The sequence below is a fragment of the Myiozetetes cayanensis genome, unplaced genomic scaffold, assembly GCF_022539395.1.
Source record: "Myiozetetes cayanensis isolate MyiCay16 unplaced genomic scaffold, myiCay2020 scf5-8, whole genome shotgun sequence".
Taxonomy (NCBI): domain Eukaryota; kingdom Metazoa; phylum Chordata; class Aves; order Passeriformes; family Tyrannidae; genus Myiozetetes; species Myiozetetes cayanensis.
In genome coordinates this window covers 66,210,778-66,238,474 of record NW_026087742.1, presented here as the reverse complement: position 1 = coordinate 66,238,474, position 27,697 = coordinate 66,210,778, and the positions used below count along the sequence as shown (strand labels likewise).

Genomic DNA, 27,697 nt, shown 5'->3' with positions numbered 1-27,697 from the left:
GGCGTTTACAAACACCCTTACATGACAGGCCAACCTCCTAGAGGAGGGATCCATCCCTCCTTTGCGTTTTATTTACCAAATTATTGTTATGACTGGGACGCTTAGGAACTGCTGAGCTGAGTTTGAACTTGAGGAGAATGAGGGGTGGGACTCATAGAGAACTTGCCATTTTCTACTTACTCTGACCGTGGCTTTTGCCAGGGTCCAGCACAGCACCCTGATTATTCATAAGGCTATTAAGCTTCCTTAAATCGCCCTCCAAACATTGCTCAGACACCATCTCAACAGGCAGGGCTGGCCAAAGCTCACCTGCAGTCTGACCACACCATTTTTACTTCATGAACCACAGGCGAGGAGGCAGAAAACAGCCACATCAGCTTTACATTAACAAAAGGCTCTACAAGGCAAGGGAATCCCTAGGTAACCTGTCAGGCCAGTTTAATAGCTTCAACACTGCTCAGGCATGGACCAGGATCCGTCCAAAATATTTCACTGTGTAAACACATACATATAAGAACGCTTTTGACAAGAAATAGAGATTTGCTTCTTAAGATTTAATACTGACTTCCGTGATTTATGTTTCCTAAGGTTTTTTAAGTTCTTCTTTTAAAACATCCATGTAACGAAGACTTTATTTTAAACAAACTTTAAGATTATGGAACTTGTTTCTCTGCATATTGTTATTCAAACCTTTACAACCCAGTATCTGCAGCCCTTACGTGTGAAAAACCTTCCCCATAAAGGAAGTTCTCAGTTTGCAGGGGCGCGACTCAGGCTTACAAGCGCTGACCGAAAAAAAAAAAAAAAGCCAACCAAGCAAAAACCGCCTCGCATACTTCTCACGAGCTGCAGCTGGCTGTGCGAAGGAAACAAAATAAAAAAAAAAAAAAAAAAAGGGAAAGGTTTGCGGCGCTCTGCGCCAGGTAACCGCGGGACGCGGCCCGGCCAGCCCTGCCCGGCAGCGCGGCCCCAGGGCGGCCCCACCGCGCCCTGTGCCGTGCCCCCCGGGACGCCCCTCACTGTCGCCACCGCCTTGTCACCTCCGGGGCCCCTTCAACGCTGCTCCCGCCCCGTACCGTCCCCCTGGGGCTCCCCTCGCGGCTCCCCCATCGCCTTGTCCCCCGGCGAGCGTCCCCTCCCTGCCCCGAGTGCCCCGCGCCCCCCCGGGCTCCCCCGCCGCCCCGCACCCCGCTGAGCCTCCCCGCCACCGCCCGTTACCCGCCCTGCCCTCGGCGCCCCCAACCCGGGCCTCCCTCGGCGCCACCGCGCCCCCGCTGCCGGCCCCGCCCTGCCCTCCCGCGGCGCCCCGCTGCCCTGCCCCTCCCGCGGCCGCGGCCGGGGCCAGGGCCGGGGCCGGGCGGGGTGGCGCTGGCCAGGCGTTCCGATCCCCACCCCGGGGCGAGGCGGGGCAGGCGGCGCACCGGGGCGGCTGCGGGGCGGGGGCGCAGCCCTCCTCCCCTCCCTCCCTCCGCCCGGCTGCCGGTGGGGGCGGGGACGCGCCGCATGCCAGCGACGCCACCGGCGCCCGCCGCGGCCGGAGCAGGGGCTGGGAGCTGGGGAGGGGGACACCGGCCCGGACCCTTTGTCTGAGCGGCCCGCGGGGCGGCGCGGCGGGCCCAGCGCGAGGCGAGGCGCGGCCAGGCGGCGCCGGGAACCTCCACGCCCGGCCCACCCTGCCCGGGCTCATCATGTGACGCGGGTAAGTCGGCGGCGAGCGAGCGCCGCGGCTCCCCCGGCTGCCCCCATTCATTTCCTGGGAACGGCCGCCGGTGCGGGCTGTGAGTGCCGGGGCACTGCCCTGGGAGAGCGGGGCGGGCGGACAGACACACAGAGCGGGGGACCCTGTGTCAGGGAAGGGAACAGTTTCTTCTCCTGCTCTGCCGCTTCTGCTCAGGTCTGTGCCGATTCCCTTTCTTACCCAGGATAAACGGCGAACGTGTATGGGTTTTGCTGCTGCTGTCCCAGTCAACCTTCTATTTAAAAAAACAAACAAACAAAAAAAATCGCTCCTATGCTGAAGTTAAATAATTCTAAAGAAAAGCGGGGGCAGGGCGCCCCCCCTGCTTCCCCCGGCGCCGCCGGGGCGAGCCGGGGGTTAACGGCGGTGCCCTCCCCTCTCTCCATCCCCCCTCCCTCCTTCCCTCCCTCCCCCGCTCCATCCATCCCTTCCTCCCTCCGTCCCTCCCGGTGCCCCGGCGGCAGCGACACCGGGGTAGGGTGCTAAGGGCCGGCCCGAACTTTTCCTCAACTTTCCCGCTGAGGCTTTAGGAGGGGGAAAAGGGAGAGGGGAGGGGGAGGACGAGTGAAAAAGCGGGGAAAAAAAATAAAAAGCGATAAGCGAGGAGTGATGAGCAGCGATCTGGGAGCGCCCAGCCCTTTGTGCTGCCGTCCCGGGGGGTTCGGGGGATGGGGCGGGCGGCCCCCCTGCCCTTTTGGGGGTGGGCAATTGATATATAAATAAATACAAAAAAAAAAGTATAAAGCGTAACGCTCTTTGGAGGGAAAAATCGGAGTCTAACGCTCTACTGGGGAAAAAACCGGACTCTAACGCACCGTGGGGGAAAAAATAAAAACCAAGAGTGTGATGCTCTATTACCTTCCACAAAAATAATTATCTTCTATGAAACAAATACTCGCTCTTCCAGAAATCGGGAGCTTGGGAAGCAAACCGCTGTTATTTACATTTAAAGCGTGTGCCCAGAGCGGCTTCGGGAGATGTGTTACCCCATGGCATCAGCATCACCCCCTGAAGCCCTCCAAAAGCTTTCCGCGGCTGGGATGGAATTTCCTCTAGGACGAGATCTGGGCTCCTATCCGCCTCCCCCAAAATCCTGCACCACCGCTGGTGGTGGAATTTGCGGAAGGTGGATAGGAGCAATCAGATGGGTTATTTTATATTCCCCTCCCCGTGGTTTGCAGGGATGCGATGCTCCGGTCCAGACAGCGCGTTATTTTGGCTTTTTTTTTTCGGATCTTGGCGTGATGTTCTCTCCCGCAAACGGGTTTGCTTGGGAAATAAGGTGTTTTACGCGCTTAGGGAGCAGGTACGAGCAGTTTCGGTAGGAAGCATCGAAGAGAAGTTCACTTGATCGTGTCTGTATGGAGCTTGTAAAATTCTGCTAGCTCTTGGCAGCCCCTCACTCCCTGAGTAAGTCAAACCAGTTTATTTTTTTAATTATCCATCACGAAATAAATGTTCTTTCCACCCATTTTTTTTTCCTTGCTTTTCCCTTTTTGTCTCGCCACGGCAGGTACATTATTCGTGACAACTTTGTGTGGCTGCTTTATATAGCGCTGGCATATGGGCTCCATTTTCTGCTCTCTGGTTGGTCTACAACTCTGAAATGCACAGGGACAGCAAAGTGGTCTCAGCGTGGGATTAGTAACTGTGCTGAATAGGTCACAGATGGGGCGATAGGAGCATTTTATTAATGACGTAACGTTGCACAAAGCGAGTCTCTTTTTTTTTTTTTTAAATATATTCTCCGGGCTGGGGGAGGGGGAATATTTTGAATGTCTTTTTAATGGGACGTAATGAACTTGAAACCGCTGTCTGCAAGCTGGCGTATCACCTCTCGTCACAAACCGACCGCTCACAGTGAAGGAAACATTGCGGATATTTTTTTTTAATGTCTTTTTGGTTTTTTTTTTCCCCTCCCGTGCTGCCTGAGGCTTTGGCAGTCGCTGCTACGCTGCTGCTGGCAGGTGCCCGGGCTGGAGGCTGGTGGGATGACATCACTCCCTCGGTGGCACCCATGCGCACCCCTCGGCAGCCCAGCACCTCCACCCGCTCGCCCCCACTGCCTCCAGGACAACAGTGGTGGTATTTTCCTTCCCCCCCCGCTTTTTTTTTTTTTTCCCTCTCCTTCCCTTTTGGTATTTTTCTCCCCACCATTTCTTTTACTGTGTCTGGTACCTGGAACTCTGGGGGGGGGTGATGGGAGTCGGGGGACAATCTCAAGAGCACCTTTTTTTTAATCAGACCTTTTCATTAGAATACTGACAGCTTTAAAAGGTGGTTTAGACTTCCCCCCCCCCCCAGTTCATGGGCTGGTCAGTATAATCTAAAATGGACTGTGAGAAAAATCATATTTCCTCTTCTGTCCCTCAGCAGTGGGGTAAAAGAGGCTTTTCAAGGAGGAGATATGCCATAGGACATTTAGAGTTTAGGATATGGGAGATACTGTTTGCTGTCTGCTTCTGACAGCGAGGTAATATCAGACATATAAATAGGGGGGATGGGAAAGGAGATATTTTTAATTCTGTTTTTGCCCCCCAGCAATCCTTGGTGATGGTATTTCCAGGCCTTTCTTTGCTCTCTTTTAGAAAAACCTTTGGTGGAAAGGCCCCTGAGAGCCCCAGAAGACTGTGTGTAACAACTTTTAAAAATAAACTTTAAGATTCCAGGACAGGCTAATTGTGGAGTCCTCTGCCAGCTGTTTCTGTTAGGATGAGCCAGACCTGAATGTGCATGAGCTGAGTTTCACTTTAGATGAGAGGAGGCAGAAATGTGATGGGGCTGAACCAACTCTTCTTCCTTCAGGAGATGCTTGAATGGGGTCAGTGAAGGGCTTGGTCTGCAGAACCCTGTCGTAGCGACTGTTTTCCTCTTCACGTAGACCAAGGTGGTGCATGACGGTACCCACCATAACTAAATAGAAACACAGACCATGTATTTGGGGAAAATGGGTGATGCCTTTCCCAGGTGCTTGGGGAGCTCTCTGCTGCACAGCGTGGTTTCAGAAGGTATGTGATATTTGGTGCAGGTTTCAGTGCTGGAAGGGTATCCCGTTGTTCAGATTTTGGGCCTGATTTTTATTCAAATAATGGAAAGGTGTGTGCCTTTTCTCATGGCTGGGTGCATGATGTCCACTTATCAGTAGCGTTCGTAAAGTCGTAGGGCTGTACCCTACTTGCTTCAGGCTGCTGGATTACCTTGCATGGCTGCTCTTCTCAGGATGGTCAACGTCCTTGCTCCTTTCTTCAATAAGTGTTGCTTGCTTTGCGTAACAGGTCTCATGAGCACAAGGATGGTTTTGACAAAGTCTTCCTTTGAATAAAGTAAAACAGGTGACTGTGAATGAGGTGTTTGTTTGTTAATAAAGCTGGGGTTATGAAAATACTTACTTTTGCAGAAGGGTCTCGCTCGGTGACTTTTCAAGTATTGTATCTTTGAGGATTACTATGATTTGCCTTTCCATGATGTAACTAAACTACTAAAATGAGACAAAAATTAATTTCTTGAAATAGAAATTTTGATTTTAGAAAAGCTGAAATGGATGCAGCACCCAGACTTTGACCTTCTCAGCCTCTGACTAGTGGTTGTTTACTACAGCTGCAGCTGTGCGTCTTTGAAAGAGGAGGAGCTGCAAACACAAGCATGCTCACTTTCCCCAGCTAGGAGGAAAACATGTAATGAGCATGCTGTTTCAAAGTGAGATGTAAAGAAAAGTATTGAGCAGTCAGGGTGCAACTTTTCCTTTCCTTTGTGCAAGGGGTGTTTGTTGTGCCTGTAAGAGAAATTCTGAATCTTGGAAGTGCAAAACGTGAATGCATGAAATGACTAAGTTTCCTCCACAGTAAAAAAGACTTTTTTTTTTTTTTAAATAAAATGCACACTTAAGCTAGAAAAGAGAAATGCTTTTGCACTGTAGTACTGAGGACACTTTCAACAGTGTTCGTTGCTGGAAAAAACTCCATGTAACCTTACCCTGTGTTCCACAACTGAACTTTAGACAGTCCTCTTGCTTCAGCTGAATGTTGTTTTTTTTTTTAAGTTGGTACTAAATGAGGAAAAAAAAAGGCAACAAGAGTTCTATTTGATGATTCAGTGTCAAAATGATTGTGTTAGTTTATAGCTAGACATAGAGGTATGTTGACAAACTTGACTAGAGTGTTGACTAGACCCTGTGGCACTGTTGCAAAAGTGGGTAAAATTGGACCAATCTGGGCATAGTTGTGCAGTTTCTTTTGGTTTTTTATATATAAAAATATATAATCCTGTGTTAACAGTGCTATGTTTGTATTTGTAGGTTTTTTTTCTGTGCAGAAGGTTTGCTTAGATTTGGTGCTCTGAAATATGTGAACTTTCTCACACATCCTCGAAGTTTGGTGTGACTGATAGATCTGAAGTTTATTCCAAGACTGTGCTCTCATTTGCTCCCAAGGAATAACTGTAGTACAGAAAAGGTAAACTATTCTTTAATTAGTTCTTTTGACAGCAGAGAACTCTTAAAATAATACTGAAAGATAGAAAGAAGAGGGAAAATGAACATGGCTTTACCAGACATATATCCATGCTGTACGTAGCACTGAGCTTGTGTGGACTTTCTTGAGCTCAGTGTAAAGTCTCTTGGTATTAATTAGAAAGCATTACCTAGATTTTGGACTAAACCAAAAAGAAGTTATAAAATACAAACATTTGTTACATTTATGTCTGCTGCAGAATGATGTGCTTTGATTTGGAGAAGGCAAATTATGGTATGCATTGGTCTTACAACTGTTTCTGTCATTTCCTGCATTTTTGAGATGGGATGACGGCATGAGCCATCTCAGTGTTTCTCAACTGAAATATATGGGAGTGAATATATCAAGTCATGTGAGAGACATTCAGGGACCGTATACTTCATACTGTCTGTTTCTTCTTCCACTTATCGTCTGTACACGTCAGCTCCTGTGTCACAAGAGTCCCTTCAGCTGCAGGTACAAGGAGGTATCTAGGTGTTGGCTTTCCTTTTTTTTTTTTTAAGTTCAGTAAAATCACAGGGATGCAAAAGGTATATTAGAACTAAAACTCTGTATGTCAGGATCAAGGGAGATGTCTGTTTTAATAGATGACTGTTAAAAGTACATATTCAGTGATATTGCAGAGAGACCTCGACAAATTAGAGGACTGGGCAATCACCAGCCATATGAAGTTAAACAAGAGAAAGTGCTGGATTCTGCAACTGGGATGTGGCAACCCTGGATGTTCGTACAGACTGGGGAATGAGATGCTAGAAAGCAGTTTTGCAGAAAGGGAGACCTGGGGGTCCTGTTCAACAAGCAAGTTGAATCTGAGTCAGCAGTGCCCTGGCAGCCAGGAGGGCCAACCCTGTCCTGGGGGGCATCATGAAAAGCATTGCCAGCCAGTCGAGGGAGGGGATTGTCCCGCTCTGCTCTGCACTGGGGCAGCCTCACCTTAAATATTGTGTGCATTTTTGGGTGCCACAGTATAAGGAGGATACTAAGCTACTAGAGAGTGTCCAAAGGAGGGCAACGAGGATGGTGAAGGGCCTTGAGGGGAAACCGTATGAGGAGTGGCTGAGATCACTTGGTCTGTTCAGCCTGGAGAAGAGGAGACTGAGGGGAGATCTCATTGCAGTCTACAACTTCCTTGTGAGGGGAGGAGGAGGGGCAGACACTGATCTCTTTTCTGTGGTAACCAGTGACAGGACCTGAGGGAATGGCCTGAAGTTATGTCAGGGGAGGTTTAGGTTGGATTTCAGAAAAAGGTTCTTTACCCAGAGCATGGTTGGGTGGTAGAAAAGGCTCCCCAGGGAAGTGATCACAGCACCAAACCTGGCAGAGTTTGAGAATTGTTTGGATAATACTCTCAGGCATATGATGTAACTCTTGGGGCTGGGTCCTCTGCAAGGCTAAAAGTTGGTACTCGATCCTTGTGTGTCCCAGCTCGGGATATTCTGTGATACTGAATAAAGTCTGCCAAGACTGTCGAATGCTGATATTTCTTACCCTCTGAATGCAACCCTAATAATGTCTGTGCTTTTAAAAAAATTTCTGGTTTATTTGTTCATAGGCTTTTTTAAAATTTGTTTTATTTGTATTTCTTGAAACCATGCTCTCATGTGCAGTGGTGTTTATCCTTTTGTGGGTGGCTGGCACTGCTGGCGTTGACAGGCTTTGGAGTTGCAGCACAGACCAGCACCACTTGAGTTAAGGAATGTCTGGTTAGGAGTAGCAAGCTTTTGTCCTCTCTGTGAACCAGCCTCCAGGACGGGGAATGAGGCGTGCTCTTTGCTAATGGCTGGCATGGTATTTGCTACATAGCAGAGTAATGATGGGACTCAGAAATCCCTAGCTTTGTTCCTGGCCTGGCTGTGGGGCGAGTGTGTTCTCGTTGTTTAAACACAGAACAATCAAATGCATGACCTTGGACATCAGCACTGTGAAGGGGATAATTAATCAGATGATGTATCCTGTCGGGAGACCCGAGTTCTAGTCTTGTTTGTGTCATATGTCACCTGGGACGAGCACTTCGATACCTGCTCTGTAAGGCGGTAAGCAGTGACCTTTTTAATGTGAGGTGCTGTCCGGTGATCAGAGCAGCAGAGAGCACGAGGTTGTGCATGTTAACGCTGATCCTCTCACTGACTGCCTAAATAATTTCTTTCTCTTGGCCAAGAAGGGCTTTCCTGGTGGTGGTGTTGCATCTCTGTTCTGATGGTAGCACGGGAAGCACAGGGATGCTGGCAGGCCACGTGAGAGTGTGTGCAGAGAGCTCAGACCAGCTGGAAATATGTTAAGGTTTGTTAGTGGAGTTGGAGATGCTGCTAGTGAGCTCTGGAAGCCTTGCTGAGCATGGGTGAACTGTAATTCTCATACACTTTGGTCAAGTCTTGGCAGGCTGCCATTGACATGGGTAAAGCCAACCATCTATCTCCAGCGGTTCTGTCTGCGGATCCCTGGGGGAGAATCTAAAAAAAAAAAAAAAAGCCAAAAAACAAAACAAACAAACAAAAACCCCCAAAAAACCAACAACAACAAAAAAATCCCTCAGAATTTTTTTTATTTTTTCCACTACAGAAATTGTCAGAAGTGACTGGTGTGCTCTCAGAAACTTTCAAATCAAACTTTGCGGAAGCAGTCACTGAGCATTTCGATTGAAATGACTGAAATTTGTTAACTGGAATAATGCAGTATTAGAAGTTTGTGACATGAATTTCAAAGAGTAACTGTGACTGTTGTTTACCATGGATATTATTTCTTCCCCCCACCCCCCATGGTACCAACATTTTTAGATGGTCTACTAAAAATTGAGGAGACCTTTTATAGCAGAGTAATAACACGTCATCCAAGGTAGTAACTGAGATATTTAGGATTAGTGGTATCAGTTGCCAGTTCTTTCTAGAAAAAAAGATAGTGGCTGTGACTACCATGTAGATTCCCATTTGACAGGAATCTGAGCATGACTTGACTTAGAATAATATAGATACATTTTTTTTAATCTGTCTTTATTTTGAGTGTGTAATGCTGGCATGAAACAGTTTTGAGTTAGTCTTCAAGTATGGGTTGGCAGTACTCTAGAAGAGCATGTAAAGAGCTGTGATTGATGACACTTCAGAATCTTTTAAAGTGTTGGACAGTAGTTGGAGCTTTTCCAGTTCCTTTTTCAACTAATCTTTCAGTTGCAAGAAAATTGCAAGTTGGAAATGATTTCTCTTAAAAAAAAGCAGAGAAAAACATTCCTTTCTAGTTTCTATAAATCGGTAACAGTTACCAGGTAACTTAATTTTTTAATTGTTCCATCTAACCAAGGAAATCTTCTATGTAGACGGTGCCCTACAAAATTTTAAAAGGAAAAAATGAGCTAACTGGGTTATTTTTCCCCTTTTGAAACTGAGAGCGTGCAAAGTTGATTTAGTTAGGAGGCAGATTTGGAGGCTGCTGTTTCAGAAAACATTGCTGTTTTCACTTTTACTTTTGAGATATGTATTCATCTTAATCAAGATTTGGCTAAAATGGCTTTGGCATTTGTCTAAAGAGTATATATTAATAATTACAAACCTTTCATTTTGAGAAGGTGATACATTTGTAATTTTTGATTCTGACTTCATTGGGATAAAGTTTACAATAGTCAGATCAAACAACTAAATATAAACATAGCACAAATTGAAAAATACCATGAGATTTAGTACACTTTCTCTGCTTTGCATTCCAGCCAGTATCCAAGCTGGGTTTATTTTGTGCTTGCTGGAGATGTGCTCTCCTTTAGGTTTTGCTTGTTGCTGGATTTAGGGAGACAATGTATCTTTTGCATTGCAATGCTGAAGAAGTATGTGGGATAGGCAGGGATGGGAGGCTTGACTCTGCATAGCAATCACAAGACATTTGCCTAAGTCAGTTCTCTTGGATAGCTTGAATAAAATACATTCCTTTTCCAAAAAGCAGAGCTTAGCTCACCCTTGCCTCAGAAGTGTGTACTAAAAATCGTGACAGTAGAATTATTCTCATGGTCCTAAGACCATCATAAAACCTCTCCGTTGGCTGACAGTAGAGAAAGTCTCAGATGTTTGGCTCACACATGGATGCGTGCATTATACTCGTTAAAAAAAAAAAAGTGAGAGGACACCTGCAGTGCTGAAATCCTGGGAGAAACACTGGTGGCCCTGCAGGATTTGGTGTGGTGAGGAAGGAATAGCAGTTTTTGTGTGTTCTTCTTGTGGCTTTTGTTATTTGGTGTTTGACTTAGTCCATGTATTGTGCAAGCAGGCAGCCCTAGCGAGGTCACGGTAGGCAGGCTGTGATTTCCTACAGTAGTGACAGTGCCAGGAGCTAAGTGGTTTAGTACCCAAGTCCTCTTGTGGGCAGGTCCTGAAATGTACCTGTATCTTCAGATCCCTCCTCAAGTAGTACTGAAGTTCCACCTGTGTGTGGCTTTCTTGGACACATCTTTTTTCTTGCCTTAAACAAAAACAAAAAACTAGGAATTAGGGTAAAAGAAGGAAGTTTCTTCTTGTGATGAATTCTGACTGCAGTTGATGTTGCATATTCCCATCCATTAGTTCTCATCCCTGTGTGTTTAGCTATTGTGGTGTCTTCTGCCTCTTGCCAGCTGCACTACGTGCCCTTCTTTGGGTGAGGAATGCTGTTCTCTTCCTCTTACCCTTCTGTTGATAACTTTGTCATTAAAAAAAGCTTCTTCAATATTTATTTTCAGCCACGTTTTCTGTATCCTGGATTATTTTAAAGATGGTGCCTTCTTATGAAAAGTGTAGCAACTTTAACTGCTTCCCACCCCTGATTTTTCTTAATCACATTTCTAGTTGTACAGTTGTGTTTTCAATCCATCTGAAGAAACCTTTAGAGATTACATATCTATATCTATATATATGCTATAATTACTACTTGCTTTGCATAGGCGGCTATTTTCTTGGTTGTTCACCACCTAACTGGCAAGCCCTCTAAATAGGGCTGCCTTTCTGAGAGCATGACTTCCCACGGTGGCTTCTGCCTGGCAGACAGCAGGGAAGGTGGGGTGAGAGTGCTCCCCTGCATTTAGTCGTGGGTGCTATAGTGTCTTTCAGGAGACCCAGAGTGAGCCAGGGTCACTCCCATGTCCCATCTGACTCCTTGAATTTTACTGTGATATCAAAGATAGAAATGTAAGGGTAGCGTGAGAGGTCTTTTTGTATTGGTCATGTATTAGAAATATGAAAATAATCAGTGGAAATATTCTCCTCGTGGTGTACAATGTTAAAACTAATTCAGCAAATGCAGAAATTCTAATCTATCTCAAAGAATCTGTACTAGTAATTTTTATAGGAGGCAACAGAAATGAGACACATCCTATGGCAATCATTTGATATGATCTAAAACAGTAATTCCAGTCAGTGTTTGTCAGACATTATAGTGTTTTCACATTAAAAGCTGAACGACCAGACCGCAACTCTTTTGAAGCTTGAGGTTTGGCAACCATGTCAAGTATAGGAATTGTGTTGTAAAAGCATCTGGACAGCGCTGCAAGTGCCATAGAAGAAGCAAACCCACAAAACCGCATTTAACTAACATGTAAGTTGCAAAGATTTTTAAGGATTTCTGCCTGGATGAACAAGTTCGAATTTAGCCGCAGATGTTCAGAGTCCTAGTTGGTGGTGGACAGGTTGACATTTAAGCAGATAGCAGAAGGAATGTACAAGTTGAATGAAATTATACTCACTGGAGGCAGTACTTAGTGAAGTGAGAAGAAATATGATATGTATTATAACATCTCAACATGGGATCAAATTGTAGTCTCATTGATTTGTAGATCAGAAAAGACCATGATAATCTAATTCAATTTAAATAATGCCACTCAGTAGAGTATTGCCTTGTCCTGCACGAACCATGCATAGTTTTTTGGAGCTGGAACATTTTGTGAGTAGATGGTTGTAACATAAAAAACTTCATGCAGTGGGGAATCAACTGTCATCTTTGGTAAGCTGGTCCAGTGGTTATAATTACTCTAATCTCTATGTGTTATTTCTTCCCTGAATTTATCCATATATTTGGCTTCCAGCCACTTAACCTTGTTATACTTCTGTCTCTTAAATGAGTGGTCAACACGTCTCCTGTCAATTCCTTCTCTGTCTTCATTTTCAGAATATGCATAATTGAACAGTGTTTTAATTTGCGGCTGCTAAAGACGGTGAATTGATTTAAATAGTTTTGACTTTAAAGTAGTGGGCAGGAAAACTTGATTTAAACAACCGGTTTAAATCTTGCTTGATTTCTGCAGTTCTTACTGACTTTCCATTCCTAGTGCTGTCTGTTGGGTAAGTGATATTTAGTGTGCTGGTACACATTAAACGAAATAGTCTTTATGCAGAGTATACTCAAACTTTTTATCTGAGAACACACATTGTATGCATACCTATATATTTAAAAAGTTTGTGGAGTTAATATTCATTTATTGTGTTTGAATTTTGGGATGTTTAATATTATGATATGACTGTGTTTCTGATTTACTAGATGGTTCATTTTTATGATTAACTTTGTCAACTAAGTTAGAAATTGGAACTCATATAAACCATGGAAAACATAATTAAAATAATTTTTGATAATAATTTGATTACTTTTTGATGTGCCAGGTTACTTTAAAAATCTTATTAAAATATATTAGTGTTTAAAACTAGCTTTTATATTGAATAAAGGAAAAATGAACTTGATTATTAAGAGAAATACAGATTTCTGTTAGAAATACCCTTGAGAGTATTTAGTATTTAGAATTAGTATGTATCAGCCTTCAGCATATTGTTTATAGTAAAAGACTGGAAAAGAAAAACACATTTACCTAGTTTCTTTTGCTTGTGGTAGATTTTTCAAATTCTGAACGAGCTAGTAGTTGATCTGTGGTGGTTGAGTAAGCTGTGAGAAAGAAGATGCTCTGTTCTGTACCTGCTTATTGATTAGTTTGTGTTTCAGTTTTGTTTGGTCTGTGGTTTTTATTGGGTTAGTTTCTTTGAAACTTCAGCAGCAAATGAATACTGCTTCAGCACTGATGAAAGAAGGAATGTAAATTGGTTTCATAATTTCAAATGTTATTTTGTTGAATAATTTAAATAAGAGTCCGAATTTTTCAATGATGTTACAGAAAAAAGCCATTTCTTCACCAGCCAGGTTTTAGAGCAACAGTGGTTAGCCTGCTCCTTCTAGGAGTATTAAACATTGAAAAAAAAGAGGACTAGCCAACTATTCTTGTTTTGTGAAAATGCCAATGAAGATAACTTTTTGCAGATATTTCACTTATTCTCAACTGATGATACTGACACTCCAGTTTTCTGGACCCTTTTTGGACATGTCTATTCAGTGTATTATCTAAAGTATGAAATGGGATAGATACTTCATTGGCTAAAGGTACCAGTTGAGCAGGAGCACCCAGGCTCAGTGTTTGGTATACTTACCTTGTGATGCACTTCTCAGACCTCTCAGTCTCTTTTCTTGTTTTTTCTTTTCTTCCTCCCTCAGGATCATTTCAAACTTAATAATGCTGTTATTTGGATACTCCATTCCCCTCTGCCCCCCACTGCTGCTTATTAATTGTATCAGTTTTAAAAGAGTGAGAATACTAAGCAATTTTGCTGAACTGTGCTCAACTTGGGGAAGTTTTGCTCTTTCAAAGCGATCTTATCACTGAAGTCCTTCTGGTACTCAAACTGGAGCTCTTCACTGTAATTATTTCATCCTTTTTGGACACTTCTTCAGTGCTTAAGTATATACTGCTCTATTTCCTCAGTCTTTTCAAGGAGATAAAATTATGTAAATAAAACTTAATTTCTGCATATTCTGACTTTAAAACTGGGATCATAGGTAAATTTATAGGGAAACCAAATTAAAGATGGGCCTTTCTCCTTTTTTTTTCCTATACCTTCTCCCTAACTTCCTATGCCTTCCTATGCCTTCTCCGTAACTCTCCCTTTTTTTTTTCCTATGCCTTCTCCCTAAATAGCAATGTAAGACCAAAGCAAGATTTTGTTTGCCAACCTTTTCATTGTGTAGTTTTGTTCGGTGTGATGACTCCATTTCTACTTTTATTTGTCATGGAACCAGGCAAAATGATGTAGGATGCAGAGTTATCAGAAAATAGTACAACTAGAAATGTAATTTGCTGCCTCCTCAAAGAGGGAGAAAGAAGTTTGTTGGCCACATTGCTTTCTTCATGCAAATTGACGTAACCAGTGCAGATCCTGTGAGAAGGATCAGGGCTGGGAAAAAGGACCATTGTGCAGTCCAGCCCTGTGCAGCAAGTCAGAAAACTGAAAAGTGGTGGGCAGAGGAAAGGTTTTATTAATGTTTCAAGCTGCTTGAGAGCAAAGTGAACCAGTAAAGAGAAATACATCCAGGTATGATGGAAAGAATATCTCTTTATGCTCTTGAGAGAAGTCAAAATGGGTGTTTACTTACCTGTGTTTTAAAAAAGGAAAATTAAATAATTATGAAACTAATTTTACACACACCTCATGCACTGCTACTGCAAAACTAATTGGCCTTTGGGGAAAAATAACACATTTATAAGATCCAGTTTACTTTTGGTCACTTGTTAGTCCCAGCATTTACTCCACTTCCTCCTCCTGACAGACTGTTCTCCAGTGCACACTGCAGTGTCTTGGTGGAGGCTTCCAGTGGGGGTGCTTGTGCTTTCCTCCTTTGAAGTTGCTGCTGTTCGTGATTTTTATGTTCTTTAGGAACCACCAGTTTATGAAGAAATAGCTTCCTACTATCTCGTAACGGTGTGCAAGGCTTGTGAACATCTCTAATGGAGCTTTTGAACTTTGTCACCTGAGTACAGGGCTTTGCATGGCAAAGAAGAAATGTGAGCTTAAAGCATTTGTGGTCATTAGCTTAAAATCTTTCCTCTGCAAAGGCTAGCACTGATTTTACTTTTTTACTCAAATGGTATTTTTAGGTGCTGTTTTTTGTTCTTCACCAGTAATGTTCCTTCTGCTTTCTCCATGCAATGACTGTTAGCCTTTTTATCCCTTTTTACTTCCAAGTTTTTTATTTTTTAATGCAAAATTAGTTCCCATTGCACACAATTCTAAATGCAAAAACCAGTCATCACTTAAATGACGTTTTCACGTTAGAGATGACATAGCGTGTTATAGGTCCCTGGAACCTTGAATTTCTGCTGAGGATTTATTGCAGCAGTTCCTTAAAGCAGTGTGGTGAAACAACCCCTTGGTTTCTGGGCTGGTGCCATGGACAGCTGGAGCTGTGTGTGGTATCTTAGTGCCGGTGTTTTGTATTACCTCTGGAAAAGCTTGTGGTACTTCACAAGTTGCCACATGGAAAGTGACTCCATTTCTTCGATTTAGGTCAGGCTGTCAGGTGTCTTTTGTGTCCTTCTCTTCTGTAACTGGGACATCTGAGATGTGAGGTGACCATGACTTCACATGCAATCTAGCAGGAGGGTCCCTGGGGTCTTCTGCTCTCCTTGCACTCCAGGTGTGGGCTGCCTTTATGCGTCCTTGTGTTTGTTCTGCCTCCAGGATCTTGTGAGAGTATTTCTTTTCTTTTGCATCTGTTTCCCAATTGTGCCGTTGGACAACACAGGATGCAGGGGAGAGAAACTACTAAATTAAGGGGTGTGGGGGAGGACACAAATGGTCCAAGAAGAGTAAAGGTGTGTGTTAGAAGAGTAAATGGTGGCAAAAAAAGCAGCCCGTTGTTGCTTTGTGTTGATTTGAGGTCTTTTGAAAGCTACTTGTTACTGAATATGCTTTCCACTCAACGTAGAATTCTCCTATTGCAGCATTGGTCATTATCCACTGAAGATCTTGTTCATTACTAATATCTCAGTCATCAGCGCTGGAATGGCATTTCTTATTCTGCAGATGACTTTGAGACATATTGCAAGATAGACATTGGTTTTTGCTGCTCCTGAAGTATGTTTATGTAGCTAATATGATGCCTGGTACATTGTGTAAAGTGATTCTGTTGCAATGGATTAATTTTTGTTGTTAGAACAATCCCCTGTTGTAATGTCAAAAGCCTCCTGGCTGCTCCTTTGAGAGTTCAGTTTATTTCATGTGCTGTTCTTGAATATGGATCTTTGTAAGTTGCAGATTTGTACTGGATGCAGTAAAGTTTTATATTCGAAGACCGTGAGTTCTGCTTGATGCGTATTATATTAGCAGGACGTGAAGGTACTTTCTTGAAGGGCTGATGGTTCTCTTGTTACTATGAGCCACGAAAGAGCATCCAAGTCTTACCCCCTGTTGTTTCTCTGAGTGAGCAAAATGCAACATCTTGAGGAACTTGTGTATATTTTGTGTATTAAGCAGTTGCCAAGGGTGTCTTGTAGGTGTATTTGAGCAGATGTGAGGGTGTGATGTGTATTTTTCTAATCTGTATTCTTCTGGTGAAACTTCAGAATCTTTGTTTTTCAGCAAGAATGTTTGGATACATAATGCTCTTCAAGTATATAATTTAAAAACACATTACTCAGCTTTTTGGAAACAAGTCTTACAGAACTTCTAACAGATAGGAAAATGGATTTCTGTGTTGCTTTGATCTGTCTTCATTGTGCAAGAGCACAAAAATACTGTTGGCGTTTTGTTTTAAAGTTTTAAGTCTTCACATTTATCAAAGTGGAATTCATAAATTTGTTATTTCTACTTAAGGCTTTTTTGTCCTTTATTCTTCAGAGAGAGATGTTATATCATTGCTACTTTCCTGGTCATCTTGCTTCTTCCAGAGATCCCATCAACAAAATTACTTAGAGTATATTTTATGCTCCTCACAATTTACTTTGTCTTCAGGATGCAGTGAGCAGTCATGCCTTAAGTTGATTTAAATATTTGTCAAATCAGAAAAATAGTAGGAAAAATCAAGTAAGCAACATTCTGTTATAACATGTTACTCTGTTCAGTCTCTATCTTCATTAATATTTGAACTTTACTATGAGATGCATAATACATTTTTGGAGAGGGCGGTGCGGTATTCACCACAGGTGGTGTACTGGCTGATACTTTGGAAGTCATTTAAGAAGTGCCTCAATGAATGTAATGCTGTTAATCGTGGACATTTTGAGATCTACCATTGGGAAAAATAGATAGAAAAGTTGAGTAATACAGGGGTTATTAGATGCGTGCTTTAGATGGCAAGGGCCACAGGGATTTCTGTAGATGCTTGCCACGTACATTACTTCAGTTCCCTCTGCATGCTGATGGCACATAAGGCAAAGTGTAACTTCTTTCCTTTGTCAGGCTGCAGATAACTTCTGTGAGCCTTGTAGCTGTGAAAAGTGTATTGAAGGAGGTTGTTTGCAAGAGGTATTACCCACTTGGTTTCCTTGGAAACATGAAACATCATTTACAAATATTGACTTGAGAAAGCTGCAGCTTAGAGGAAATCCTAAACTGTTGGTTCAGACTTTTAAATTAATATCTCCAAAGAATTCAGTCTGTGTTGAAAGTCACTTCATGAAGTCCATTATAAATGTTATTTATAGTAGTTCTGGGTTTCTATGTTTCTTGGTATAATAGCCAATTCTGAATGCTGGAGGACTGGAGAGAACGTGAGTTTTGCTGGAAAAGGGGTACTGAACTGGGATCCCTGGCTCCAGTGTCACCAGTGTTAAATAACTTGTACCAGAGTTAACAAATTGATGCTCTTGAAAGTCAGAGCATTAGTGCCTTACTCATAGCTGATGGACTGCAACCTGGAATGCTTTATTCTTGGTGAGGTTCAGACACTGTAAATCATCATTCATGTATAGTAAACGCTTTTAAAGTCCGTGGAGGGTGGTTTGAATGCTCTTCGTTATGTTCATGTAAGTGGTTGTGTGATAAGCCCAAGTAATTTACATTTACTGAGTAACTTATTTTTATTGTATAGAAGTTTTCATGTACCCTTACTTCTAAAGACTGCTGATCATAATGTGATCTTGTTGGGCTTGTTAAATTTTTCCAAATGAAAGCTTCTTTATCCCTGGAGCATGGTTACCTGAAGCTGGTGTTAAGATTCATGCTGGGGAGTGGATAGAGGCATCAATATGGGAGAAAAAACATGCAGCACAAATGTTGCGTACATGATGTGAGTGTTGGGTTGAGAGAGATTGCATCTGTGCACTCAATAATGAGGAACAGGTCTTGGTTCAGTCAGTCTCACCAAAATGCTGCTGGATGTTGTTTCATTTATGCTTCTCTTAGAGTCAGTGCTGGCTTATGTGGTCCCTGTTGCCACCCATCTCCTGTGATGCCCGTCCCTCTGTCACTCATACAGCTTCTGCTGTCAGTGCACTGGACTGGATAAAGAAACCGCCTTAACTGTTTTGGTTTTGCTCATTTATTCTTAACTTGTGTTATTTTCCCATTTTATTCCCCAAAACAGCTGTGGCTGCACAGGAGCAGACCAGGTGGTTGGAGGCAGGAAAGCATCTCTAGCCATTCCCAAAGCTAGAAGTGTGACAGCTTTAGATCCCCAGTGTTCTTAATCCAGAGAACACCTCCAGAGCAGAGATTAGATGAGATCTTGGATTTTCCTGCAGAAAAGCCATGTGTGTTTGTCTGCTGGTTGTAGTGCAAGTTGATTCATGGCTGTGAGGAGGTAGCAAAGCACAGCTTTTAAGGTGTATTAGGTTGAAAAAAATGATGTACTTCGAAAGAATATGAACATTCAAGTCTGTGCTGCTGTTTTAGACCTGGATAAGGCTGTGTCTCAAGCTGTTGGATTCTTTTCCCCCAACATATCTTTCATGTTTTATGCAAAATATCTTTACTACTTAAGAACTGCACTTTGCTTGGTGATTGTAAAGGTGTTTATGGTGAGTGGCCTAAGGTGACCTTATGTGGCTGTGTTAGTTTAGGCAGGATAAACATAAGTCTACCATCATCTGGGGTTGCAGAAGGATTTCACACTGAAAGTAGGAGGTGGGATGCAGGCAGGCAGCTGCACAGATGCTTGTAGGGATCAGGTCCTCAATATCCAGAGGCATTGGTAGTGTAGGCAAGCAGTGATTGCTGAAACCTATAGGTCAGTGTCACAGATAAGGAAGCTAAATCTGTGGGCTCTATGTCTTGTGGGATTTAACATTAAGAGCAAATAGGAGACCACAAAAGCCTTCAATGCAGGGGCCAAGTCATGCTATTGTTCTCATCAAGCCAGTTTAACTAAGAGGAAATGCTTTGCTTAATGCTACTGTAAATAATGCTTAACATCCTGAAGGGTTACAAAGATTTTTGTGGATGCTAAGGAAGGATTCGGCTGTATTGTTTTTCAGTGTCTGGTTCTAGCAGGTGAGGGCAGCTTGCTTTTGACTTGTCACATGCAATGGCTATGGATTAAAGTGGCAGAGAAACTTCCTCTGTGAAAAGAGAAAGTTCACATGCAGAAAAGATGTAGTGGGAAATGGCAATGTTGCAGAATCTCAGATCGAGACTCCTATTGTTGGCAACTTGTGTACAGAGTAATTTGTTGAGGATTGTGAGTATGCTTCAAAAATTGAGTACCGTGGTTTAAGATGCCAAACACAAGTACTAATAAAAAGATAATTATATAACATGAACTGTAGTTCTTTGTGTAACCAGATAAACTGTGTCGATTACTACAAAGTCAACCAAGATGGGAACAAGGATTTACAGCATAAGAGTCTTGCTAAAGTTAGGATTGTTTTTGTGTGAAGCCATTGTGCCAGTACAAACTGAAATTCATACTGCAGGATTGCTTGTAAGATAAATGCCTCCATAGAATATGGAGAGAAGTTACTAAGTTACTTAAAAGGACAAAGTGATAACTGCAGTGAAGGTGTATAGAGAATTATATGTTTGCTGTTCTTCTGGCAGAATAGTGATACTGTTTTCAATTTTAGACTCCTCGTTGTTTCTAGCAAGTATAGGTAGGTTTTAGGAATAGTTATGTGAAATGTATTTAGCTGTTGCTTGTGTAATACTAGAGGTTCAGAGCACCTCTCAGCTTTGTGGTGGCTCCAGAGCAGCTCCAACACAGCATCAGTGTCAGTTCTCAGATATGTTGGCTCTTATTCTAGGTTGTATTGGCTTCTGGGAGTAAGGCGATGAAAGAAGAGAGAGATGACAGTAGCCACAGATAAAGAAAAATATCAATTCAAATAGAAAGTGTCTCTTTCTTACCTTCAGCCTGTAATGTGTGTGAATCTGACTATCAGTAGGTTTTCTTACCAGGCATCAGAGCTACAAGGTGTTAAATCTTTCTGGACAGAGCACTTGTATTATCTGTAGCTCAGTATGATGAAAGAAAGAGGTATTTCTGCTAGAGGAAAGATGGAGACTTCTATTTTCAGCTCCATGACAAGACTTTTCTGACATTGAAGCTGAAATCACTATTTGAAGTGTTCTAGACCAGGTTGGGTGGGGCTTTGAGCAAGCTGTTTTAGTGGAAGGTATCCTTGCCTATGGCAGGGGTGTTGGAACTAATTGATCTTCAAAGGCCATTCCAACCCAAGCCACTCTGTGATTCTAAATGAGAGACATTAGTATGGAGATGCCAACTCCTTTGAATCAGAATGAGCCAGTTCATGTCTTCCAGTGTGAGTTTGTCACCAAGCTGCTATTGCTGCCTGTGAGGTTAGAGCCAGTGGGCAAATGGTTTCCTCTGAGGAAAGAAAAGGGTGAGGAAGAGACAAAATTGGCAAAGCCTACGGAGTCATTTTCACTGACTGAAAGGAGCTAATTATTCTGGACTTACGTTTCAGATTCACTTGGTCTGGGTTCAGGTCTGCACTCTGTATGACTGGAAAATACATTCACTGAACAACAATATACTGGACTAAGCATAGATAAATGTTGAAGTTACTGAGAGAATAGCAAATACTGGGTTTAAGAGAAAAAGATTCATTTAGCAAATGGCGAGAAAAAGCCCAGTTTTAATGTACTCTTAAAAAAAAGATTACAAATCTGAAATACTGCCAGACATCCGCTTCAGTTAGCAAACTGCAGAAGCATGTCTGTGCAAAATGAGAAATATGTTTGCTTGGCTAGCTTTTCTGAACTGAAACGTTATAGGTGTTGTGAAACACTGTAGAATGTACAAATGAGCATGTTGTCAAGAAAACCACATTGCAACACATGGGGCAGTTTATACATTTTGGTGCACCTCACTTGGTCATAGTGGCAGTCACAAATTTAAGAATGTTGAGCTTTTGGGAACAAGAGTTTGGAATCTACTCTTAATTGCAGCATTATAAGTATTTCTGTATGTGTGGTGGGGTGAGATGGAGGTGGGAATGGAGAGAAGGGAGGGGAAGCATCTACTTACTGAGATAAAGGTGTTTTTGTTTTGTTTTTGGTTTTTTTTTTTTCTGAAATTAATCAGTAATTGAACTAAAGAGGGGAAGAGCTGGGGAACGAGATGAGCAAGTGAGAAAGGGGAGCTGCTGGAGGGCCAAAGGGGAGTGGCTTTTGTTAAGGGGGTAGTGGGAGATAGAGTAGACCACAGCATCTGAAAGCTTCACAGTGAATATGAGAACTGGTTGGGTTCCCACTTGCCAATAGGCTATTCAGGAGAATAACAACTAATAACAGAGAAAATGCAAGGACAGCAAGACCCAGGTTCACTTGCCTAACACCAGGGAAAGAGGGAATAAGGTTGTGCTTCTCAGAAGTGTTGAAGTACTTCAGTTGCTGCAGTGAAAGTACCAGGGTGCCACCTGTGTCAGTGCATGGGGAAATACTGAAAATATGCATTGGTGGGGTTTCTAATTCCCAGCTGAAGAACCTGTGAGTCTGCAGGGGTACACCTGTGTTGTTTGGGTGTAAGGGCAGAGTGCCCAGAGTTGTGCACCCACAGAGCATCTGGCTCTTTCCTGACTCTGTCACCCTTTCTGCTTGGTAGCCCAAGAAGCGCTGTCCTTGCGGAGTCTGGAGAGCACAGCTCTCTGAACCAGAGGTTCATCTCAACTGGAGCTGAGGTGCTGTACAAATAGACAAAAGAGTGTAGCACAGGGAAAAAAAGTGTTAACCTTGGATTTACTGTAAGTTTGAAGAGTGAAGTTTTCACTGTTTACACAGTAGAGTATCTATTAAAGAAAATAAAACGCTGCATGTCAAAATATAAAACAACCACCGAGGGATTATTTTTTTTTTTTTTAAAAAACAACTGTGCTTTCAAAAAGTTAAGTTTTTTAATTTGCAAGCATCAGGGACATTTCATAGTGGACTTCAGTTCTGTCACTAGCAGCTTTTTGCATGGGGAGTGTGTTGTTTTGGTGTGGACTGAATGTCACTATATCTAAACTGAAGTTATTCATTCATAGTTTCATATTGTTTGGATTTATAATAGTGAAAGATCCTGTGGCTTGTAGATACTCTGGGGGCCTTCTTTGCTGACTTCTTTTCTTAGATACTTAAGCTCATTTTCTTTCTTGCAGATTTTCATGGTTTATCATTTAGTTTGGGCTTTAAGTTAAAAAAAAGATTAATATTTTTTTTTCTTTTAAATACTTGACAATTTGATCTGAGTTTGTTTTCTCATCACTAATAAAAGCACAGCAGATAGAGGTCTCCATTTGCATTATACAGGTGATACCAAAGGAATTAAATTCATACTGGTGCATTGTCTGCTTTCATTTCCCTCTGTAAGAAAACAGGTAACTTCAATGGGAAGGATAAAAAATGGTGCAAACCCAGGAAAATATAAGAACTTAGCATTGTTCATCTTGTCCAAGTTTTAATATGTAGAAGAAAATACTGATTCAAGCTTGCACTTATATTTTTCATAGACTTAGAAGTTCCTTCTGTCTTGTTGCCGGCCCTTCCCTCTGTGTGTATTTCTTTCTCCCTTTTTGTGGCCTTGGTACACCCTCCTTTTTTGTTTGGGACTTGAAATATAACCAGGTAATTGGGCAACAGCCTTCTCCAAATTCATTTCACAGTGACTAACTTCTGTTTCTCTTTGTCATCTCTGCTGTAAATTAATGATGCAGAAGCATACAGAGAAAAATAAAGACCAGGAAGTGTGGGAGTGTAGGAAGGGCTTTCCCTTTCCATCCCTGGTATGAGTTGTGTGAATCTGGAAATGGTGTTAGTGTTTATTTTTCTCCTATTCAAATATTAATGATAATACTTGGAGGAGGTGATTGTTGTTGTACTAAAACTGAAAGTTGTGTTAGGTTGGCTTGAGAGTCTAGGTGCAGACTACAGGTGCAGAGTTATTTCAGCGCATTTACTGAAATAGTTAAGGTAGCCTGAAAATTTACCCAGAGAGTATCTGTAGTTGGGAACTGAAAAAGTGGGTCTGCTTTTGAAGCATCAGCTCCTGGTATTAGTCTTCATATCGAGACATTTGAGAAATGGTTTGTATGTGTTTATAAATAAGCATAGGATGGTAATGAGAAGCTTTCCTTATAGATGGTTCTCCTTAAAAGTTCTTACATAAGTAAGTAATTGGAGACAGTTATTACCCTTCCACATCTGGGAGGTACTGAGGTGAACTGAGAGTAATTAATACTTTTTGCATCATTTGCCTTTTTGCTTGCAGGACTAAAACTTGGTTCAATGTCAATGCAAAAGAGATAGTAGTTACCCTTTTTCAAAAAGTGCTACCTTCATTTTCATCAGTACAAACTGTGAGTGATATGACATGTGGCTCACATCATGCCACTTTAAAGGTTTACAAAGTTTACCTGGATAATGGTTTCAGACAAATGAAAATGTGATTCAGGTTTTAACTCTTGTGAATTGTAGCATAGCAGTGACAAGGAGCTGAAATCTAGGAAAGGCTGAGTTTGGATAGTATGTGATTTCTGTCAGTGTTTCTACTAGAATGAAGAGAGGAAGAACAAATTCGATCTTTCTCTGCAGATACCAAATATATGAACACTTACTCTATTTGTGTGTACTGCATCAGTGCTCCATTAAACTGAAATTAGAAAAGTCTTTATGTTTTCTGTCTTTTAACTGAATTATATCAGAGTTACAGTGCATTCAAATGGATTATTCCTGTTCAGTAAGTCTTTCAGTAAGTGTATGAATACTATAATCAACCCATTTGCCAAGATCTTTCATACAATTTTTTTATAATTAAATCAGTACCCAAAGCACACTTCAATTTTGTTAACAGTAGTGCCTGATCAGAAGGCTCTGAAGAATACACAGAGTACATGGGTGGTCCCTTCTAATAGAAGCCGATCTCCTCATTTGGATCTATCCAAAGACTCAGTGACTGTAAATTGTGTAATTTGCTTGGAGAACACAAAAGCTATTCAGTTATGTTAATCAGCGGTTCTGCATCATCACAAAGTTGATCTCTGCTTTTCTTGTTCTGTGGGAGAATTTTGTCTTTAAGTGCATCATAAATACTTCATTTTCAAATAATTTATTTGTTCTATTTGTAGAAGCCTTGGTCATAGGTCTGGATCCCCTTGTGATAGGTGTTCCACGAACAAATATCTAGGAGTGGCAAGTGTGAAACACCTAGGCATAGATGGACACAAGCGGACTAATGGGGGAACGCACAGGACAGCAGTGGGGGGATACTTATCACAAAAAAGAAACCCAAGCAAACAACCCCCAGACAAGTCAAAACAAGTGGAAAAACAACCCAGGTCTTAGCACATCGGCATCATGGAAAAGAAAGTTTGAATGTGGACAAATCTTTTTTTTTTGTAACTGACTACAAAATGCGCTATATGGTGTTTAGATATATATAAATACGTATTCCATAGATGATATACTTTCATATATATCTCTCTATATACTATCATATATATCTCTCTATATAAAATATCTCTCTATATATTAAAACATAAAGTCTTTTCTGTGTGTTTTACCCATTCTTCATTTGATTGTTGCTGTTGTACAAGAATTGCCTTGTTCTTTTCTGGGTGTCTGTCATTTCAGTACAACTGGTGCTTGCACAGCAAAGAAGCCAGTGATGGGTCACTGCTCTTACTGGCTCTTTGCTCTTCTTGACTTTTGTTTCTCCTCTCTCCTCAGAAAGCCACTCCTTGCATTAGATCTACTCGAGATGCATCAGGATGACTTTTCCCTTAGATTTTAAAACCGTTTCCAACACTTTATGGTTGGGTGTGATTTTTGTTTTGTGTTTCCCCCTCATGTCTTGCCTTTGTTTTTGTAGCTATTCGTTTTCCTCCTATTTTACGTGATTGGTATTTAGACCAAAGGATACATGCATACCAATCTGTCATCTTTGCTGAAACCTTTTATTTGTCAAGCAGACAACTTTGCCCCTTACTGTGTGTTGAGTATCTTCTGGTCTCTGTCTTTATGGCGCCTGTCTTTGGAGACTTTGAGTTCTTCTGGGTACAGACTTAATCTGAAGTTGGGCTTTATGATGAGTGCTCAAAACTTTTCCTCCTGCCCCCAGCAACCAACTGCTAACCAACCCATCAGTAAAAGTTGAAGAAAGATTTTAGGTTGCCGGAATCTGGGTGGAGGAGGGGACAGGAGGCACTGAGGTGAGAAGGTAAGGACTTTGCTCCCTCTGAAAGTGCAGAGCACATCTGTCAGTGGCAGCTGCTGTGCTTTTGGCATGCTTCTTATGTTGTTGCTGTAGCCTGCTCTGTGGACGGGGAGTATGCTTGCAGGCAGGACTGGTCCTGCTGGGTTTGCAGCCCTGTGGGCAGGAGGGGAGGTTTTTGAGTGGCTGTGTCACATGGAAAAGAAGACTCCCAGTGCAGCAGTGCTGCAAGAGCAGGGAAGGTGAAATGTGATGCTGGATGGTCGGCAACTAAGATGAAAAAAAAGAAAAAAAACCAGTGTTAACAGTTTAATGGCAGCCGGGAGGTTTTTGCAGAAGTCTGGGAAGTTTATGACAGTTGTTGATAATAGCATGCAAATCCTTATGCTTAACAAAGCTTTAGTCAGCTATCAAGTCACATTAGCTACTGACATGGTGCTTAACTGTTGTACCGCAACATGTATAGCTGAACAACAAATGTAAAAAGGAGATTGCTTCAAGTCACATTTTTGGCTGAAAGTGGTATCAAAGAGGTCGAGTCTTGCCTTCTTTGTTTTCCTCTCCCCTCCTTAGTACTGCATGTGTAAGGAGATCTTCAGGCAAGAGTGACTTGCTCAGCAGTGGTTCCTCAGCCAAGGTGTTTTCTGTGATGTGCTATAATGGTTTGGTCCCTGTGGTTCTGTGGTGGTGGTGCTGTGTGTGTCAGAGCTGTCGGCATCCTGTGAAACGGCCTTTGCATGACCAGTGCTTCAAAGCTCTCTCCTTCACATCTAATTCACGAAGCAGCTGGGGCATTGAAATTGAATCTTGCTATGTTGGAAGTAAAAAAGAAACTCAGTTGTGGAGTGTTTTTAGAAAAAACATAGCAGACAAAGAATTTCCTCAAGGAGTCCAGAACAGGATTTGGTACTTCCGTGCATCTTTGGGGGAGTGGTGGGAGAGAGGAGGCTGCATTGGGCATGCTAAGGCCAGCATGTATTTCAGGCATCACTTATATTTTCACTGGTGGTAACTGATAGCTTTGTTTTTCAGACACTTAACTTGAAAATGGGGCAAAGAAATTCCTTATATTTCTTAAATAGTTTCAGAAGTAAAACTGGTTCTGGGGTAGATGGGGGCTCTGCTGCGTTTTTGATTTTAGCCTCTATTTTACTTTGCCATTCAGTTGCCTTATAGATGTGTGTAACTTCGGTTGGAGTTAGAAACTTGGACAAGTTCAAGGTCAGACTTTTCCAGAATATGACCTCCACTTTTTTGGATGAACAGTCTCTGCCAGATAGATATCTTATTTGGCAATTACTTCTGTTCAGCAGTAACAAATGTAGCAAGGTACTAAAGCCCTTTCAATGCTCACTTGGAACAAGTTGCTAAAACGTGATGGAAAGAAGCCAGAGATGAATTGAGCAGTTTGTTAGAGGTACTGCAGCAGTTCACGGTAGTTTGACTGTTGCCCATCAACCTTGTTCTTCTACTCGAAAGTACCTCTGCCATGCTGCACAGAAGTGGAAATCCTTTATGAGTCCAGTTGTATATATTTATCCTTTAGCTTCCTCTATGGAGCTTCAACCATCATCAGCCTTCATCATCCTGGAGTTTTTTGGCAGCATTCTTCTTTGTTCAGTCTGAGCCAAGCCCTCTGATTGCTCCTCCGCAGACCTCAGAGAGGTGTGCTGGTGGTGGCAGGTGTCCCTCTCTGTGCTCTGTGCTCTTAAACATCAGAAGAGATGTTAAGTCCCAGGAGACTACTGAACTTCTTTGGTTTTTATTTTATTTTGACTTGAAGAATGAGCCTTAGGTGTAAATGTCCCCTAAGGAATTAAAATCCTGAGTATTTTGTGCAAACGATTTTTTCTCTGTGTTGTTCTCGTCCAAGTGCCCAGTAACTCTGTTACCTTGCAGACTTCGAGGGTGAAAGTTGAGAAGGCTAATACAGAAAATACTGAATAAAAAGCCCCAAAGGGAGCGGTGTAGTTGTGGTATTTGATGTATCGCCACAGTAAGGCTGGAGTAAACGATAAAAGTTTTTTGAAAACTCGATTTGCGT

General features: G+C 42.3%; 1 protein-coding gene across 5 annotated transcripts in view; it reads left to right on the top strand.

Moving 5' to 3' along the window:
* Positions 1 to 1,555: 1,555 nt before the first annotated feature.
* The window catches only part of KLF12 (KLF transcription factor 12), a 236,561-nt gene continuing 210,419 nt past the window's right edge, over positions 1,556 to 27,697 (top strand). For 3 of the 5 annotated variants that reach the window (XM_050331363.1, XM_050331358.1, XM_050331364.1), the window contains exon 1: positions 1,556 to 1,699. The gene's annotated coding sequence lies outside the window, so the exon portion shown is untranslated. Of the gene's footprint in view, positions 1,700 to 1,778; positions 1,895 to 2,504; positions 3,149 to 27,697 lie in introns of those variants that run through there. The other 2 variants (XM_050331360.1, XM_050331359.1) reach the window with 2 other exon arrangements.